The following is a 17,340-nucleotide window of genomic DNA, read 5'->3' as shown; positions in this document are numbered from 1 at the left end:
CTGGATCTCTGGCACGTGTAACAGGCCTTGACCCAATCCTCAATTTCCTTGTCCAACCCAGGCCACCAGAGGTAGCTTCTAGCCAGAGCCTTCATCCTGACCATCCCTGGGTGTCCTTTGTGTAAGGAGTCCAATACCCTGGCCCGTAGTACGGTGGGAATGATGACCCTGCTACCCCAGAGGAGGCACCCCTTGTGTGTGGAGATCTCATCGCGTCTATTGAAATAGGCCTGGAACTCTGGCCCTGGGGATTTGCCCTGCCACCCCGTGCAAACCCGTGAGTGCACCCTGCTCAGAATGTTATCTGTGGCTGTGTGGCTGGCAATGTCCTTGGCATGAACTGGACACTCTGGTAGTTCCCGCAGGGCTAGGATCTGTGTAGCTGGTGCTGGGTCTGGATCCGGGGTGTTTAAAGGAAGCCTACTTAGACCGTCTGTGTGGCCCATCTCCTTACCTGGCTTGTGCACCAGCTTGCAATTGTAGGCTGCAAGGAAGATGGACCACCGGAGCATTCTGGGGGACAGAATTTGGGGGGTCTGCCTGTCCATTGTGAACAGGCGCAGGAGTGGTTTGTGGTCCGTGTAGACAGTGAACTCCCTGCCATATAAGTAATCGTGGAATTTCTTGATTCCTGCCACGATTGCCAGGGCTTCTTTGTCAATTTGGGCGTAGTTTCTTTCTCCTCCAGACAGCGTCCTGGAATAGTAGGCTATAGGGATTTGTGCCCCGTTGGGCTCAAGGTGACTGAGAACTGCACCCACACCGTAAGGGGATGCATCGCAAGTGATGCAAATGGGCTTGGACTCGATGAAATGGGTTACTGTGGACTTGTCCGACAGCAATGCTTTCAAGGCCCTGAAACTCTGGTCATGGGTGGCCGTCCAGGCCCATGTTGCCTGCTTATCTAGTAACCTGTGGAGCGGTTCTGCGATGGCTGCCTTGTGTGGGAGGAATGTATGATAGAAATTCAGCAGACCCAGGAATGCCTGCAGCTGTGCTTTGTTCTTGGGTGTGGGTGCTAGTTTGATGGCCCTCACTTTGGATTCTGTGGGGTGGATTCCCCTGGCGTCTACTCTAAACCCCAAGAATTCTGTGGAAGGGACACCTATGCTGCATTTCTCCCTTTTGAGTTTGAGACCAGCTGTGCGCAGCCTGGACAGCACCTCCCTGAGCCTACCTGCCAGTTCCTCCGCTGATGCTCCTGCGATCAGGATGTCATCAAAATAGGGGCAGACTCCTGGAATGCCCTTGAGTGTCTTTTCCATTACCTCCTGGAAAATGCCAGGAGCAACGCTGACTCCAAACTGCAGCCTGTTCACCCGGAACGCCCCCCTGCGTATTACTATTGTTTGGATGTCAGCTGTTTCCTGGGTGACCGTGAGTTGCTGGTACGCCTGCGCAAGATCGAGCCTTGCAAAGATGGCGCCGCCTTGGAGGGAAGCGAGAACATGGCTTACCGTGGGGACCGAGTAAGCGTGCGGGATTAGGGCGCGGTTCACAGAACACTTATAGTTGGCGCAGATCCTTATTTCCCCGTTGGATTTGAGGGGAGTAACGATAGGGGTTTCCCACTCCCCCCCATCTACGGGCTCTAAGATACCCTGGGCCACCATCTTATCTAATTCGCGCTCAATTTTGTGTTTGAGTGCGAAGGGGACTCGCCGCGGCCGGACCCTAATGGGGGAGACGTTCGAGTTAAGCTTGAACGATATGGGGGGCCCAGTGTACCTGCCTAACGACCCGTCAAAGACGTCTGCGAACTCCTGGCAGACAGCCTCGACGGAGTCCCCCTGGATCCGATGGATCCTGGAGACTGTGATTCCCAGGGCCTCAAACCAGTCTAGCCCGACCAGACTGGCTCTGTGGCCCTCTACCACTACAACATCCAGGTGCCATTCTCGACCCTTAAACCCCACAGAAACGGTTGCCTCCCCCTTCACCTTGACCAGCGAATTCTGAAAATCGGTCAGGGTTAGTTTTGTAGGCCGTAATTTAATCTGCTGCTTGCTCCGGCTAATTATGTAATTAAGGGTCTTGTCTGAAATAATCGAGACCGCTGATCCGGAGTCAAGCTCCATGCTGCAAGGGACGCCTTGCAAGCGGATTGTTAATCTAATTTTGGGTTTGAGCAGCCGGCAGCTACCCGTGTGGTTAATGGCCAGCCGGCTCTCGACATAGCCAATTTGTGTTTTGGTAGGGGCCCCAGTACCTTCGAACGGCGGTTCCTCCGGATGCAGCTCGTGGATCTCCTCTCGGGGGCGGAGGCTACGGCAGACCGCCGCTATATGGCCTGTTTTCTTGCACGCCCGACACATGGCGGACCGGAACTTGCAGAGGCTGCGCACGTGGTTCCCACCACACCCTGCACACCTCTGAGGGTTGGCGGCGTTGCTGGGAGGCCTGGGCCTGTCTGGGCATCTGGCTCACTGGTCGGAAGTCGACTTCCGCTGGAGGAGGTCGATGCTCTGGTCATCCTCCTCTGTGGCCCCTTGCCGGTGGACGCTGGCTGCCTGGTTGCCGGACCAGGTTTCCTGGCAGGCTTGGATGGCCCCACAGGCCACTTCGTGGGCTAGGATGGCGTCCTCGGCTTCTTGGAGCAAGACCTCCTCTCTCTCGAACAGGCGCTCCTGCAGCCGCCTGTCTCGTAGGCCGCAGATCAGCCAGTCCCATAGTCGTTCCTCCAAGTTGGTGAACCTGCAGGTGACGGCGGCTTCCCGTAGGGCGGCGAGGAAATCGGCACCGGTCCCGTCGGGGCACTGGTCCCTTTTTTCGAATTGTGACCACGCGGCCACCTTGGAGCGCCGGGGCTTGAAATGGGCATTGAGTCTGGCCACGAGGTCCCGGTACGTGACGGTGTTGATGGCCTCCTGTGAGAACAGATTCACGGCGATCTCCAGTAATGCTGGCCCCCCGAGGCAAAGCAGGGCTGCCGCCTTTGCACCGTCCTCCGATATCTGGTTGAACCGCATGTACAGTTCAACGTGAGCCAGATAGCGAGTCCAGGTCTCGGGGTGGCGGGTCTCAAATTCGCGGGGTTCTCCGGCTCTAGTCATGGTGGCGGTTGCGATCTTGGGCGCGGATGTAGTGCTCGGCGAGGCCGGATCGGCTGGCGAGGTCAGGTCGGCTGGCGAGGCCGAGTCGGCTGGCGGTCGAGAGGGGGGGAGAAGAAAACAGAAGGAAAATGCCTTTCCCTTCAGCTTGCGTAGCGTTTCCCCCAGTGACTTCAGCTCTTGGTCGGCAGCAATCCCACCTTCGTCGCCACTATTGTGTAGTGGGTACGATGCAAGGAAGAGACGCCAGCCGGTGTGTGAGTTCAGCTCTTTATTGGAAGGGGGGTAGTGAACTGAGGAATGAGGGTTACCTGGCCTCCTTAAATACCCAGCCAGGTAAGCGGACAGCCAATGGGGTTGGCCCTAGGTTTCCCGCCGAAACTGGGTTTCCCGCTGAAAACCGTTCAGGCCAATGCCCCCTGGTGGCTGTTGCTATGCAGGTGCCTGCATACATAACACTTCTCTCCCTTCTACTCTATTCCTTCTACTCTGGTACATGTTATTTTAATTTTCCTGGCTGTGAGTCACTTGTATGTAAGCCTGGTAATAACTCATTAAAAAAGATTTAAAATGAGAGGTCATTTGGTTATCTTCCTTACCATCTCAGTTTGTCTCCAGCAGGTAAAAGTTTTAATGTGTTTTACTACGGTATTTTTTATATTTTAAAAAGATGATCAGAAAAAAGAACCTTGCTAAGTGTTCCATGATCTTTTTTTCTTAATATTTATACCTTGGTTTCATGCATTAATTTAAAAAAACTAAAATATTAAGAAAAGGAGTTCTATGGCTACCTCATGGAGAGGCTTCAAAGAGGGAAATTGGAGAGAAAATTATGGTGATTTTAGGTATGTTGTTGAATTAAATTTAAAACTGTTTCTGGTGAAGAAGTTAAAATCAAGAATACAAATTATAGCTGGACATGGAATATTTAATAATATCAGTAAGTAGGAATTTAGAATGTATATGCTTTCAATAGTGGTATATATATGCATATGACTTTTGTGTAGAGTACTTGTTCTTTTTTAATAATGATTATTTTGATGTAATTTTATTAAAATCCAATGTGTATTTTGTGGCAGAGCAAATTATACAGCACTTGGTAGAGCAGCCATGAAGGCATTGTAAACCACAGCCAAGGGGAAAAAAATCCCAAACAAAGCAATCCAAAGTTCTCGCCCAAGGCACAAATAACTAGGCTCAAATTTTAAATAAAATATAAACGTTTAAGCCTTTAAGTATGGTTTGAAAATGAAGTCTCATCTACTAAAAGAATAAAAATATCATTCCAAGTAATCAGAGATAGCAAATTTAAGGCATTGCACAATGGATTTTGTCAGTATTTAAGTTAAAAAGCAGCACAAATTGTGCAATGCAAATGTGTGCAGTTCTTTAGAAACCAGATTTTTTTCTGCAGAATTTAAATTATAACTTTAGTAAATGTATATGGAAATTTTCAGTTATCCAGATCATGGTTGTCCCCAAAGTGCTTTGTTTGGTGGTGGGGAGTGCCACCATACACCAAATTCTGGTTATTCGCTGTACTAAGTATTAAAGTTATACTAAAGATGCTTTTTTAAGAAGCAACTGGATTTTTCGTTGCCTCTTGAAAGGTCCAGTTGCCTCTTGAAAAAGCATCTTTAATATAACTTTAATACTTAGTACAGTGAGTAACCAAAATTTGGTGTATGCTGGCACTCCCAAAAAATACTGAGGATGACCCCAAATGCTTTGTTCTGTTTATAAGTGAATATTGGTAATTGTGCTTTGTGACCTAGACTCCTTCAGATTTAATGGTACGAAGGGGTGGTAGAGCATGCAAAAGCATTCATGTTTAGTAGCTAGCTTGATCTTTTCTCTGGATTCTGATGGTTGCCCACCACAGCATGTTTCTGGTAAAGGACATACCGTATTTTCCGGCGTATAAGATGACTTTTTAACCCATGAAAATCATCTCAAAAGTTGGGGGGGACGTCTTATACACCCAGTCGTCTTATACGCCGGAAAATAGTACATAAATCAATCGAGCGCCCCTGTTCTTGCAAAGCAACTTCAAGCCTACTTAGTCCAGTCCCCATCCAACGTGACTCTCCCTTCCCACTCCCAAGAGCCTCTCAGCCTTTTCCCCTCCCCCTTGCAAACACCAGACCCCGGAAGCTCTTGCGTCTATTCCAAAGAGTGGGTGGAAGGAAAAGCCCCTTTCGGCTCCGGCTTGGCTGCAAGTCAGCGAGCCTGGGAAGGCACGCCCTCCCCTCTCACTGTCGAGGAAGTAGGACAGGCTGGCGTCTGGCGGGAGCCGGCAGGGCAGTCCTACGCACGCGCACGCTCCCCGGCTCCTAAGGAGTCCTCGGGGAGCCGTGGCAGGCGCCTCATGCTCTTCCCTCTTGAGCCGGCATCGGTGGAGCCATCCAGCGTCGGGCGGGAGCCGGCAGGGCAGTCCTGCACACGTGCGCGCTCCCCGGCTGCTAAGGAGTGCTTGGGGAGCCGTGGCAGGCACCTCACACCCTTACCTCTCGAGGTGGCACCGGCGAAGCTGTCCGGCGTCGGGCGGGAGCCGGCAGGGCAGTCCTGCGCACGCACGCGCTCCCCAGCTGTTAAGGAGTCCTCGGGGAGCCGTGGCAGGCGCCTCACGTCCTTCGCTCTCGAGGCGGCACCGGCGGAGCTGTCCGGCGTCGAGCGGAAACCAGCAGGGCTTTGCATCATCTGCACCAGACGGGTCTGAATCGGGCTTGTGTCGAACAGTTGGCAACTGGCATGTAAGTATTTTCCGGCGTATAAGACGAAAAATCTTGAAAATCTTCTCAAAAGTCGGGGGTCGTCTTATACGCCCAGTCGTCTTATACACCGGAAAATACGGTATTTGTTTAAGGAACTGAAGGCTGGTTCTGTGTAACCAGCTACAGACTGTACATCTCAAAGAACCTTTTTATATTAAAATCTAAGGTGGTGTGCAGCCCTGTTGTACACGAATGTCATTGTGTAACCAGGTTTTCACTTATGCCTTGTTTAAAAAGTTTTCAAACACCAGTTCACCAGTTTACATTAGACTTATATAGTAGAATGTTAAAAAGGAGGCAATATTAATGGGAATTATCTCAAGTTTAGATTTCATTCTAGATATAGTATATAAGTCATTTTGTGGATATTTTACTGTTTTTTAATTTGTTTTATAATTTTAGAATTGTAAGCTGCCCAGAGTTGCTTGGTTGAGATTTACTTGGCTATACAAACTGAATAAATAAACAAATAAAGTCATGTGCAATATGTTTTGTTTTTGCTTTGTACATTGTATGAACTCAGTTTTCGTTTTTGTTTTATAAACCATGGCTTATAGCTCAGTATAAAGTATGTATTCAAATACTTCAGCATACAGCAGTTTAACTTCTGCATGCCACTATCTACAGTTTTTACTTCTCAATATTTTTTTGTACTGAGGGACACAGTAATGTAGAGGACATAGGCAACAAGGAGAACTACAAAATGCTAATGGAATAACTGCAAGGGATAGAAACTGGAAAATCACTGGTTTCCACCTGGCTTGCTACTAAACCATTTTCTTTTGAAAAGCAATATAGTGCTCAGGCATTGCTAGTTTAAACATAAATGAAGAATAAAATCCAGGAGGTTGTAGTAAAAGGGGTCTCAAGACCAAGGCATTGATGTTCATCTCAATGTTTTCCCATCAAACTCTGTTATTATTTTTTTGTTGTTGTTAGTTGCGAAGTCGTGTCCAACCCATCGCGACCCTATGGACAATGATCCTCCAGGCCTTCCTGTCCTCTACCATCTTCTGGAGTTCATTTAAGCTCACGCCTACTGCTTCAGTGACTCCATCCAGCCACCTCATTCTCTTTCGTCCCCTTCTTCTATTGCCCTCAATCTTTCCCAGCATTAGGCTCTTCTCCAGTGAGTCCTTCCTTCTCATTAGGTGGCCAAAGTATTTGAGTTTTAGCTTCAGGATCTGGCCTTCTAAAGAGCAGTCAGGGTTGATCTCCTCTAGGACTGACCGTGCAATATATTCACAACACAATGACAGCTGTCATAGGCCGTTTTTTACGCGGCCGCACTGACAGCTGTCAAAAGACTACGCAAGCGCAGCCGCCCTCGCGGCCTACAAGCACACGCGGCTGTTTGACAGCTGTCAAACGGCGCGCATGCGCATTACCACTTGAGCTGTCAAAACCGCGGCAAGCCCCCGGCGGCCGCCGCGAGCTGTCAAAGTTAGCGCATGCGCAGTAGCGGCGGCGAGCTGTCAAAACGCCGGCCGCGCGCCAAAACCAGCTGACGGGATCCCCTGCCTGGCTAACACACTAGCGTTGTCTCTGGGGAGATTCTGCCCTAACAGCTGACCGACTGGCCCTCTGTTCTTGGCGGGAAAATGCGCCCAGCTGATTTGCTGTCCCGTTTGACAGCTGCCTATATAAGGCATGTTTTTTCCCTGTTCTGTTGTCCGGGCTAACTGAATAAACAACCTGTTAATGAAGACGCGTCTCCCTTGTCCTTCCTGCCGATAATCCACCTGGCGACGAAGGTGGGATCCCGGTACTAGCTGAAGTCACGGGCCAGGAGCGTTGCTGTCCGGTCAACCGCTGAAGTCACTAGCTAAGTCACCGACCGGACAAGCCAACCTTCCAGGTGCCCGAAGTACCGCGGACCCGGAATGGCAAACCTAGGACACATAAGGGAGTTCGACGTCCGTCACCCCGAAGGATGGGAGTCGCATTTGGGCCAGGTCGAGGGGTACCTCCTTGTGAATAAAATCACGGAGGACCGCCACAAGGCCGCCGCGCTCCTATGCCTGAGCGGGCCAGCGGTATACGATGTCGCCGTTGGCCTCTGCAGCCCGGACCTGGTCGCCACCATTCCGTATGCCGAGCTCACAGACCGCCTCAGCAAACACTTCATGCCAAGGCGGTCAGAACTGTATTGGCGGCTCTATTTCGCCCGTCGGAAGCAGCAGCCTGGTGAAACCTCCACCGCTTTCATCGCAACCGTCAGGCACGCTGCCCGCAAGTGCCATTTCCCCGACCTGGAGGACCGGATCCGCGATCAAGTTATCGCCGGTCTCCAGAACGCGCGTCTGCAGAGGAAGCTTGTGGCAAAGCCCACAATGGACCTCGCAGAGCTCACGCTGGAGATAATGGCGTTCGAAGACAGCCATCGCGACGAAACCGAGACGTTTGGCAAAAACTCTGGCAACTCTGTCCATCAGGCCAGGGAGCTCGACCAAGGGCCGCCGGAGCCCGAATCCGGGGTCGATGCGATCCTCTCTCGCTTCAACCGGATGACCGCCGGCCGGGAAAGGAACCGCAACCAAGACCGACAGACGGGCCCCAACATGAAGAAACCGCAGACCAACGCCAGGGCGAAGTGTGCAAGCTGCGGCGGAAGCCATGCCAGAGCCACTTGCCGGTTTAGGAACGCGAAGTGCCACGGCTGTGGCAAGACCGGCCACATCCGATCAGCTTGTCGCAGCCTAAACCGGGAGACCCTCCACGACCTTGACGAGATCCCCGCAGGTAGGACCACCCCTCCCCGCCCTCCCCAGGGGGTTGTAGGGTCCGTATGCTCCCTAACAAAAACTCTCGCTAACAACATCCCCAGAGCCAAGGTTAGAACGTGGGTCAAAATACAGGGAATCCCCTGTGAAATGGAGGTCGACTCAGGATCCTCCGTTTCCATCCTGTCAGGGGACACCCTCCAGAAAATAGCCAACAAAACAAATCACCGCATTCCTATCCAACCCTCCAGGGTCATGCTGGCAGATTTTCAAGGGGCGCAGATAGATTTAAAGGGACAAGCCGTCCTGAAAGTCGAATTTAAAAAATTCTCAGGCCACTTAACAGCCCAAATAACAAAGCAACCAAGAACTAGATTAATAGGATTAGATTGGTTTGAGGCATTAGGCATTCACCTCGAAGGGACAAACCGCATCCAAACCAATTCTTTAGAAAATATCTGCAAAAAATTTGCGGATGTCTTTGACGGCTCACTGGGCAAATACAACGGCCCCCCCATCGACCTCAAGTTCAAACCGGAGGTCGGACCAATTAGAATAAAAGCCAGGAAAGTTCCCTTCGCCCTAAAACCAAAAATAGACAGGGAATTAGACCGCTTGCTCAAACTAGGAGTCCTAGAACCCACTGACAGCGGAACTTGGGAAACCCCCATAGTGACACCTGTCAAACCCAATGGTGAGGTGAGAATCTGCGCGGACTATAAAGCGACCCTCAACCGCGCACTCAATCCGCATGCGTACCCAGTCCCATCAGTTAGAGATGTTCTTTCAGAAATAGGGTCCGGCTCCATTTTTGCCAACTTAGACTTGGCACATGCCTTCCTGCAGCTCCCTGTAACCAGGGAAACCGCAGAAGCCCAAACCATAGTGACGCATAGAGGGGCGTTCAAAGTGAACCGCCTCCAATTTGGCATCTCCGTGGCACCTGGAATATTCCAGGAAGTCATGGAACGAACTCTCAAAGGCATCCCTGGAGTCTGCCCGTATTTTGATGACGTCCTCATCGCGGGCGACTCCTCCCACTCCCTAGCAACCAGGCTGCACGAAGTCCTCTCAAGATTCCGCGCAGCGGGTTTAAAATTAAAACGTGAGAAGTGCTCAATCGGAGTACCCTCCGCAGAGTTCCTGGGGTACAAAATAGACGGCAAAGGCATTCACCCCACCACTGCAAAAATACAAGCAATACAAGCCGCACCCCCCCCAAAAAATAAAACGGAGCTCCAGGCATTCCTAGGGCTCCTAAATTTTTACCATTCATTTTTGCCCGGAAAAGCCACAATTGCAGAACCTCTTCATAGACTCCTGGACAAAGGGGCTCCCTGGCAGTGGACCCCACATCATAATGACAGCTTCAAACAGCTAAAACAATTACTCTCCAGCGATACAACCATATCGCACTACAACGAAACCAAACCTCTATGCATCGCCTGCGATGCTTCACCTTATGGCATCGGGGCAGTCCTCAGCCACTCCCTTAACGATGGCACGCAAGCCCCAATCGCATACTACTCTAGGACACTTTCAAAAACCGAGCGCAACTACGCGCAAATAGATAAGGAAGCCCTGGCTATAGTAGCTGGAATTAAAAAATTCCACGATTACCTCTATGGCAGACCTTTTACAATCTATACAGATCACAAACCTCTCCTGGGCATATTCACATGGGACCGCCAGACCCCGCAAATTTTATCCCCGCGAATGCTTCGCTGGACGACATTCCTATCTGCTTACTCTTATCAATTAATCTACAAGCCTGGAAAGGAAATGTCCCATGCAGACGGCCTCAGCAGGCTCCCACTGCCTCAAATAGACCCTGACCCAGCCCCAGCCGGCCAAGTCCTGGCCATACAAGAACTCGCAGAATGCCCAGTAACAGCGGAAGACATCGCACACGCCACAACCAGGGACCCCACCCTCAGCAGGGTACTCTCATGGGTCACATCAGGATGGCAATCATCCTGCCCCTCTCCCCCCATCCAACCATATTTTGCAAAACGACACGAGCTTTCAACACATTTAGGCTGCATCCTCTGGGGGTGCAGAGTAATAATCCCTTCATGCCACAGAGCAAGGGTTCTCCAAACACTACATGAGGGCCACCCTGGCATTTCAAAAATGAAGGCCCTGGCACGCAGTTATGTCTGGTGGCCATCTTTAGACAGGGACATCGAGCAGCATGTAGCCGGCTGCTATCTCTGCCAGCAAACCAGACCCTCCCCTCCGCACGCCCCAGTTCACAAATGGGAAACCACTTCCAATCCTTGGTCCCGCATCCACCTCGATTACGCAGGACCATTCCAGGGACAGACCTTTTTAATCATTGTAGATAGTTACTCTAAATGGCTGGAGGTTCTCCCGGTTTCAAGCACCACATCAGAGAACACCATTCAAGCATTAAGGGGAGTTTTTGCCACCCACGGTCTTCCAGATGTCATAATCACTGACAACGGGCCTCAATTTACCTCCCGTGACTTCCAGATCTTCACGAGGAGGAACTGTATTAGACACGCAACATTGGCCCCGTTCCACCCGTCCAGTAATGGCCTCGCAGAGGTCATGGTGAAGACCACCAAAGACTCTCTGCGCAGAATGATCGTCGGCAACTGGCACCGTCGACTCACCCGCTTCCTCCTCGCACACCACACCACTCCCGTGTCCACCACCGGAAAATCTCCAGCAGAACTAAGATGGGGTCGCCGACTGGTCACTCGACTTGACAGACTGCACCCAGACAGGCCAGCGGCCGAAAAAACCAACAACTTGCCACACAAAACATTTTCTAAGGGACAAAATGTCTGGGCCCGAAATTATGGGGGAAGGGATAAATGGACCCAGGGGGTGGTTCTCGATCAAACCGGCCCCCTGTCATACACCATTAACGTGGGCGGGGGACTCACATTTAGGAGGCACGCAGACCAGCTTCGTCCCCGGTCACCCCCCAACTCCACCACACCAGAAGTGGCAGAAAACTTAGAACCCCCCAGCACAAATTACCCGGAAGAAATCCCGTGCCACGCAGACCCTCCGCCCATTTCCCCCGTAGAAACCCCCGAAACCATAGAAGCACCTGCACCCCGCAGATCCACTCGTCAGAAGAGGCCGCCAGCATACTTAGCGGATTTTGAATGGGCCGGAAGTTCGCCGAACAGTTCCAACACCAGTTGAAAGTTACTCCAAGTTATGTGTTCAGTTCAAGGGGGGGGGAAAGGGGTGCAATATATTCACAACACAATGACAGCTGTCATAGGCCGTTTTTTACGCGGCCGCACTGACAGCTGTCAAAAGACTACGCAAGCGCAGCCGCCCTCGCGGCCTACAAGCACAAGCGGCCGTTTGACAGCTGTCAAACGGCGCGCATGCGCATTACCACTTGAGCTGTCAAAACCGCGGCAAGCCCCCGGCGGCCGCCGCGAGCTGTCAAAGTTAGCGCATGCGCAGTAGCGGCGGCGAGCTGTCAAAACGCCGGCTGCGCGCCAAAACCAGCTGACGGGATCCCCTGCCTGGCTAACACACTAGTGTTGTCTCTGGGGAGATTCTGCCCTAACAGCTGACCGATTGGCACTCTGTTCTTGGCGGGAAAACGCGCCCAGCTGATTTGCTGTCCCGTTTGACAGCTGCCTATATAAGGCATGTTTTTTCCCTGTTCTGTTGTCCGGGCTAACTGAATAAACAACCTGTTAATGAAGACGCGTCTCCCTTGTCCTTCCTGCCGATAATCCATACCGGTTTGATCGCCTTGCAGTCCAAGGAACTCGCAGGAGTCTTCTCCAGCACCATAGTTCAAAGGCTTCAATTCTTTGGCGCTCAGCCTTTCTTATGGTCCAGCTTTCACTGCCATACATTGCAACTGGGAAGACCATAGCCTTGACAATACGCACTTTTGTTGACAGGGTGATGTCTCTGCTTTTTAGTGTGCTGTCTAATTTGCCATGGCTTTCCTCCCAAGGAGCAAGCGTCTTTTAATTTCTTGGCTACAGTCCCCATCTGCAGTGATCTTGGAGCCCAGGAAAATAAAATCTGTCACTACCTCCACTTCTTCCCCATCTATTTGCCAGGAATTGAGAGGGCCAGATGCCATGATCTTGGTTTTCTTAATGTTTAGTTTCAACCCAAGTTTTGCACTCTCCTTCTTCACTCGCAACAAGAGGCTCTTTAGTTCCTCTTCACTTTCTGCCATTAGAGTTGTATCATCTGCATATCTTAGGTTGTTGATGTTTCTTCCGGCAATCTTAATTCCAACTTTTGATTCATCTAGCCCTGCCTTTCTCATGATGTGCTCTGCATATAAGTTAAATAGGCAAGGCGACAGTATACAGCCTTGCCGGACTCCTTTCCCAATTTTGAACCAATCAGTGGTTCCGTGTCCAGTTCTCACTGTTGCTTCTTGGCCTGCATATAGGTTTCTCAAGAGACAAATAAGATGGTCTGGTATGCCCATCTCTTTAAGGACTTGCCACAGTTTGTTATGATCCACACAATCAAAGGCTTTAGCATAGTCAATGAAGCAGAAGTAGATTTTTTCTGGAACTCTCTAGCTTTCTCCATGATCCAGCGTATGTTAGCAATTTGATCTCTAGTTCCTCTGCCTCTTCGAAATCCTGCCTGTACTTCTGGTCGTTCTCGATCCACATACTGCTGGAGTCTAGCTTGTAGAATTTTAAGCATAACTTTACTAGCATGAGAAATGAGTGCAATGGTGCGATAGTTTGAACAATCTTTGGCACTGCCTTTCTTTGGAATTGGAATGTAAACTGATCTTTTCCAATCCTGTGGCCACTGTTCAGTTTTCCAAATTTGCTGGCAAATTGAGTGTAGCACTTTTACTGCATCGTCTTTTAAGATTTTGAATAGCTCAGCTGGAATACTGTCACCTCCACTAGCTTTGTTGTTGCTCAGCTTTTCTAAGGCCCACTTCACTTCACATTCTAGGATGTCTGGCTCAAGGTCAGTGACCACCTCATTGTGATTATCAGGGACGTTAAGCTCATTCTTGTATAGTTCTTCTGGGTAATTTTTCCACCTCTTCTTAATCTCTTCTGCCTCTGTTAGGTCCCTGCCATTTTGGTCCTTTATCATGCCCATTTTTGCACGAAACGTTCCTTTCATCTCTCCAATTTTCTTGAAAAGATCTCTGGTCCTCCCTATTCTATTGTTTTCTTCTATTTCTTTGCACTGTTCATTTAAGAAGGCATTCTTATCTCTTCTAGCTATTCTCTGGAATTCTGCATTCAATTGGGTGTATCTTTCTTTTTCTCCCTTGCCTTTTGCTTCCCTCCTTTCCTCAGCTATTTGCAAAGCTTCCTCAGACAGCCATTTTGCTTTCTTGCATTTCTTTTTCTTTGGGATGGTTTTATTTGCTACCTGTTCTACAATGTTATTTTAGGCTGGTCAATTATCTAGTTCACCTATCTTCTAAGCCAGGGGTAGGCAACCTCGGCTTTTTTATGACTCAGGAATTCTGGGAGTTGAAGTCCATGAGTCATAAAAGAGCCGAGGTTGCCTACCCATTCTAAGCCAAGGTTTTTTTTTCTCGCCATGGTTCTTTAAATAAAATACAATTGCTTGTCTCTGTAAATAGTTGCAAACTTGTAAAATAGTAGGTTGCAAAAGTAGGTCCTTGAAGCGGGAGATTCTGGTGCAACCATTGGTTAAAGTAGCAAAGAAGCGGGAAAATAGCAATTGATGATTGGTTACAGTTTAAACAGTTCTACTATAAAAGCTTGAAACATTTGACAGTTGACAGTTGACTTATGTGTATTGGCGACGAGGGTGGGATAGACGGCAGACCAGAGAAGGTTCGGCAGAACAGCTGCGCAAAGGCGGCAAATTTGAAATAAAGTCACAGTCAACCACAAGCGGCCGCGGCGGAATCCTGTAATCCTCCGAGTGGCGCAAATCGGGTCCTTAAAAGAATTTGACCCAAGCGTCCCAGAGGACTGGGAAGAATATGTAGGACAGGTCGAAGGATTCCTGCTTGTTAACGGGATAACGGACGACCGGAAAAAGGCGGCAGCGTTACTGACAATTTGCGGCACACCAGTTTACCGGATCGCTGTAGGACTTTGTCAACCACAGCCGGTCTCAAGTGTTCCGTATGCCGACCTGTTAGCTAAACTAAAAGTACATTTCACGCCAAGGAGGTCCGAACTCTTTTGGCATCGTATTTTCAAAAAAAGGAACCAGAGGCCAGGCGAATCAATTCAAAAATTCGTTGCAGCAGTCAGAGAAGCCACAGTACGATGCAAGTATGACAACTTGGAAATTAGAATTCGGGACCGAGTAGTACTGGGCTTGAGAGACGAGCATCTACAAAATAGAATAATCGCCAAGCCCACCGGCGATCTGCAAGAAGTGCTGGACGAACTATTAACGTACGAATCTACCGGGTATCGCGACCCCCCCCCGTAGTAGCATGGCTACGTCTGCCGAAATCAACCAAGAAGGCCTTGTGGACTACGGGGAGGTGGACCAGTAATGGGAAGATGACATCGCCGAAGTCACCAGACGGTTTGGGAAAATGGCACCAAAACCATTTCGAAGCGAAGGGCCTGAACCAAACCACCGATCTCAAACCGCAACACCGCAACGACAAGTAACAGCAACCCAACGACAATGGAGAGACACCGCAACGAGACCGCGCGACAACGACAACCGGTGTGGCAGCTGCGGGGGCAACCATCCCCGCGCAACTTGCAGGTTTCGTACCGCCAGATGTAGATCGTGTGGAAAGACCGGCCACATCCAAGCCATCTGCAGGGGTCGTGCACGCGACAATCGCCTTCATGAAGTCGACGTTTGGCCCGAAGGTAAGGTAACCCCTTACTATAGTGGCAAAGAGACCCCTAGACCGTGGGCTAAATTTCAGAACCGTGGGGAGGTGGCGCGAGTCAATCATAGTAGGAAGGGAAAGATTAATAATTTTCCGGAAGGAAAATTAAAAATCATAGTCCATTTACAAGGGGTTCCTTGCAAAATGGAAATAGATTCAGGGGCCTCAGTATCTATAATATCCAGTGAAACCCTGAAAACGATTGAACAAATAAGTGGCAGAAAAATTCCACTTAGTTCAACTAAAATCCAATTAACAGACTTCCAAAAAACCCCAATAAAAATTAAAGGGAAAATTACCCTTAATGTTAAATTTAAGGGGTTTAAGGGAGCTTTAGATTTAATAGTTACTGAGGGCCAGAGGACTAGTCTAATTGGCCTTAACTGGTTTCCTGCCCTGGGGATCTGGATAGGGGGAATAAACACAGTTATTAAAAATAAGACCCTCGAATCAGTCTGCAATGAATTTGCAGACGTATTCGATGGGTCTTTAGGTAAATACAAAGGGCCCCCAATTAAATTTAATTTAGACCCGTCGGTTAAACCCATCAGGCTTAAGGCCCGAAGGGTGCCTTTTGCCCTGAAGCAAAAAATCGAGGCCGAGCTCGATAAGCTTGTAGGCCAAGGCGTCTTAGAACCAGTCGAGGGTGGTTTGTGGGAAACGCCGATCGTCACACCCCTTAAACCTAACAGGGATGTGAGGATCTGCGCTGACTACAAAGCCACCCTGAACCTGGGAATGAAAAAACACGCTTACCCGGTCCCGACGGTGAAGCAGGTCCTCGCCACGATACAGGACGGCGCCATATTTGCCAAGTTAGACTTGGCGCAGGCGTACTTGCAATTAACTGTTCCTGAAGAGGCTGCTGAAGCTCAGACGATAGTTACCCACAAGGGGGCGTTCCGAGTCCACAGACTGCAATTTGGTATTGCAGCAGCTCCAGGCATCTTTCAAGAAGTGATGGAGAGGACCTTAAAGGGCATACCTGGAGTTTTGATGATGTCCTGATAGCTGGAAGAAATGAAGAAATATTAGCAGAGCGTCTGGAACAGGTATTGGAAAGGTTTAGGAGGGCTGGATTGAAATTAAAAAAGGAAAAATGTTGCATTGGGGTTAAGTCCACTGAATTTTTAGGATTCAGGATAGACAAAAATGGAATTCATCCAACCCCTGATAAAATCAAGGCAATTAAATTGGCACCGGAACCAAAGAATAAGGCTGAATTGCAAGCCTTCCTTGGCTTAGTTAATTTTTACCACACATTTGTGCCACACAAAGCTGCCATAGCAGAACCTCTTCATAGACTTTTAGATAAAAAAAACCCCGTGGCAGTGGCTTAACAAACATAGAGTTAGTTTCCAAACATTAAAAGACATTCTTTCTAGCCAATCAACAGTAACCCATTTTATTGAAAATAAACCAATTTATTTAGCTTGCGATGCTTCACCTTATGGTGTGGGGGCTGTTATCAGCCACTTGGACACTCATGGTGTTCAAAAGCCAATCGCATATTATTCCAGGACGCTTACTAAAGCAGAGTGGAATTATGCACAGATCGATAGGGAAGCATTGGCAATCGTGGCAGGAGTAAAAAAGTTCCATGATTACCTTTATGGTAGGAACTTTACTATACTCACTGACCACAAACCATTATTGGGACTGTTTACCACTGATAAACAGACACCCCAAATAATGTCGCCCAGAATGCTGAGGTGGTCAATTTTCCTCTCAGCATATTCATTCTCCCTCCAACACAGACCGGGTAAGGAAATGGGACATGCAGATGCTCTTAGCAGACTGCCATTAAATATCACTGAGGAAGACCCTGCCCCTGTGGGACAAATAATGTCTTTACAGGACATCCCTGAGTGGCCTTTAACCGCTAAAGATATAGCTGTGGCAACAAATAATGATCATATCCTAAAAAGAATTATGGATTGGGTCCT

Source organism: Vipera ursinii, assembly GCF_947247035.1.
Source record: "Vipera ursinii genome assembly, chromosome: 3".
NCBI classification, from domain to species: domain Eukaryota; kingdom Metazoa; phylum Chordata; class Lepidosauria; order Squamata; family Viperidae; genus Vipera; species Vipera ursinii.
Note: the sequence above shows the minus strand (reverse complement) of the source record.